This window comes from Suncus etruscus, chromosome 19 (genome assembly GCF_024139225.1).
Source record: "Suncus etruscus isolate mSunEtr1 chromosome 19, mSunEtr1.pri.cur, whole genome shotgun sequence".
Lineage (NCBI taxonomy): Eukaryota > Metazoa > Chordata > Mammalia > Eulipotyphla > Soricidae > Suncus > Suncus etruscus.
The window spans coordinates 19354626-19358578 of NC_064866.1; positions in this window are offsets into that span (position 1 = coordinate 19354626).

Below are 3953 nucleotides of genomic sequence, written 5' to 3' on the forward strand. Positions count from 1 at the left end.
CATAGGTGATGGGAATGTTGCACTGGTGAAGGAGGTTGTTTTTTATATGTCTGAAACCCAACCACAATCATGTTTGTAATCAAGGTGTTTAAATAAAGATATTAATTTAAAAATTAATTCTTAGTTCTATGATCCTTTTGGTTCCCTACTCTAAATGTTGGACATAAAAGAATATATTAGACAAACCAGACATTTCACTTTTCAGCCCAGACACAGGTCATGCAGACATGACCCCAGCAAATGTTTATGAAAGGGATTTAGAGTCTCAGAGAAATCTGCAGTGAAAATAGATCCTCAAAGGAGGTGAAGACCTCAGAGGAGCTCTAAGCTCTAACCAAGTTAAGAAGGAATGACCTGGAAGTTGTTCTATAGTAATAATGTCATGGGCATAATTAGGAGAAGGACTAGACAAACATACTTAGGTGATAGTACTTTGCACACAGTCCAGGTTAAGGTCTCAGAGTTCAACCTCTCCATTGTGACTTTGTATGAGATCCAGCTCTGAGTGACTCTGACTGTTTTTGAGAAAAGTGGGGGAGAAAGGAGGAATTGAAATGATTTTTTGCAATGCTTTCCAAAAAAGAGTTAAAATGATCACTGAAATAATGGGATCCAAATTAACTTATCTTGTTTTTGTTTAGTTTGGTTTTTCATTTTGAACAACACTCAAGTCATGTGTGGAGCTTACTCTTGACTTTGTGGTCAGGAATTAGAGGTGCTCAAAGGACCTCATTCAGAGAATTGGACCCATGCCTTACCTTAGAGAGTGCCTTACCCACCATACTATGTTCCAGCACCCAAAATATAGTTTTAAAACAAATTAGACAGAGGCCGTAGAGATAGCACAGCAGTGAGGCATTTGCCTTACAAGCAGCCGATCCAGGACAGACAGTGGTTCGAATCCTGGCATCCCAGATGTTCCCCCATGCCTGGCAGTAGTGATTTCTGAGTGTAGAGCCAGCAGTCACCCCTGAGCTCCCCCGGGTGTGACCCAAAAACCAACCAACCAAACAACAAACAAACAAATTAGACAAATTATTTTGCTTTCCCATGCTTACCTAGCTGTTTTTTTTTTTTTTTGGTTTTGCTTTGTTTTGTCTTTTTTCTTTTTTTTCAATTACATTCAACATAGTTCAAGAAATTATTCCAGGCTCTGTGCTTCGAGGGATGCTCTTGGCAGTACTCCAGAGACCATTCACCTGGCATCATCAAATCCATGTTACCCATATGTAAAGTATATGCTTAGCCCTTTGAGCTATCTAACAGACAGAAACTCTAAGAATGAATTATGTACATTAGAAACCATTAAAAGTATTGTACAACACAGAATCACAATAAAAAAAATGAGGGGCTGAAGCAGTGGTGCAAGTGGTAGGGCGTTTGCCTTGCACACAGCTGATTCAGGATGGACCGCGGTTCCATCCCATATGGTCCCCCAAGCCAGGAGCTATTTCTGAGCACATAGCCAGGAGTAACCCCTGAGCGTCACTGGGTATAGCCCTAAAACAAACAAACAAACAGATGAAGTCCAGATCTGCACGAAGTAAGTATATCAAGTAAGTTGATCCTCTTTTATCCTTGGACCCACATATGCTCCCTGGGCATCATTAGGAGTGATCCCTGAGCAAGGAATAAATCCTAAACACTTTTAGATGTGACAAAGCTCTGACCCCAAGGAGTGTACTTTTTATGATTGAACCCCAACTACAAACATGTTTGTAACCAGGGTGCTTAAGTAAATATATATATATATATTTTTTGTAAATATATTTTTTAAAAAAGATCCTTAAAAAATAAAAATCCTGGGCTGGAGAGATAGCATGGAGGTAAGCCATTTGCCTTGTATGCAGAAGGACGATGTCTCAAATCCCGGCATCCCATTTGGTCTCCAGAGCTTGCCAGGAGTGATTTCTGGGCATAGAGCCAGGAGTAACACCTGAGCACTGCCAGATGTGACCCAAAACCAAATAAATTAATTAATTAATTAATTAAAATAAATAAAAATCTTACAGAAAAATATTAATTCAAAAGGATATTTGAACACAATTACTTATTATAGCAGTCAATGTAATAGCTAAGATTTGGAATCAACCTAAATGTCCAATAATAGATTAGTGTTCATATATACACAATGGATACTGCACAGCTGTAAGGAATGATGAAATTATGCAATATTCTGCAACATGGATTGAACTGGAAGATATGTTAGATGAAAGTAAGTCAGAAAAAGGATGATATCATTACTAAAGAATTATATCACTTATATGTGGTATTCATAATAAATGAATAAGAGAATGTAATGGATTAAAGAGAGGGATACATGTAACATCCTTGGCCCTAGAGCATAGGGAGAAGAAAAGAAAAAGAGTGGAGGGGAGGGGAGTAAGAGACAGATGAGACCAAGGTGGAAGAAACAGGGTCAAGAAGATTAAGGTACATCAGTGATGTTAAGAAATCGTAGAGGGGCTGGAGTGATAGCACAATGACAGGGCATTTGCATTGCTCCCTGCCAACCTGGGACGGACCTGAGTTTGATTCCCAGCATCCTATATGATCCCCTGTCCTGCCAGTGGTGATTTTTGAGTACAGAGCCAGGAGTAATCTCTGAGTACAGCCAAGTGTGCCCCACCCACATTATCTCATCTTGACTGTTACAGTTTCTCAAGACTCCACAAACCATGGTGTGGGATGAAAATCGGCCTGTATTTTATCCTCCCCTTTGACTATTTTAAGACTTAAAGGTGGGGCCGGCGAGGTGGCGCTAGAGGTAAAGTGTCTGCCTTTCAAGCGCTAGCCAAGGACCGCGGTTCGATCCCCCGGCATCCCATATGGTCCCCCCAAGCCAGGGGCAATTTCTGAGCGCTTAGCCAGGAGTAACCCCTGAGCATCAAATGGGTGTGGCCTGAAAATCCAAAAAAAAAAAAAAAAGACTTAAAGGTGATATCTATATTTTCTTTGCATGTTTCAGCACATTTCCTTAATAGTTATCTCTATTTTTGTTTAGTTTTAGGGCCACACCCAGTGATGCTCAGGGGTTATTCCTGGCTATGTGCTCAGAAATAGCTCCTGGCTTGGGGAACCATATGGGATGCCAGGGATGGAACAGAGATTCGTCTTGGGTCAGCCGCATGCAAGGCAAACACCCTACTGCTGCACAATCACTCTGGCCCCCAATAGTTATAACTCCTAGTGTTTAAACACACATGTAATATCCACCCAATCCCCATATTTTTTATTTGCTTAGTAGAAAATTCTAGTAGCAAAGTCTTGCTTGGGATATGAGCTCAGGTCAAAACCAGGACATAAAATGTGTGTAGTTTATTATTTTTAACCTCAAAATGCACCTGTAATAATATATGGCATTTTACTTTTTGTATAAGCACACTAAAATGGGGAAATCTTACATATATAAAGAAGTTATTATCTAATAGGGTTAAAAACCCTTAAATTTTATAGTGTAATAGCACCTTCCACTCTGAATATTTGTCATGTGGACTTGACTTAGGCCTCAATTGATCAGACACCGACCGTCTAACCTCGAACCTCAGATCCCAACCTTAGAACTGCCACAGTTTCCTGCACCACCACCTAGAATCAACTTTCCCTGAGGGAGGCCCTAATACCACTCTGGCATCAACTTGCTCCAGGCTAGGTTCATCTGACACCTTAACAAAGAGAAAACAGCAACAACTTGATCTAAGGGCAGGTTGCCATACCTCACCACCTAATGGTGAGATGAAATCAGAAGACCCTCCATCCTTGGATTTGTGCAAAAACCAAGATCTCTAATTACAGAAGACTGACTTTGACAAACCAAGACTGAGCAGAACTTTGTTTGGAACCAGGAAGAAAGATCTTGGGGTTGAATAACTAACATCTCCAGATCCTATAGTCGGTTTTATGACAGTATGCTTTAAGGGTAGAGACACCCTGTATCTCTTAGGCCAAAGGAC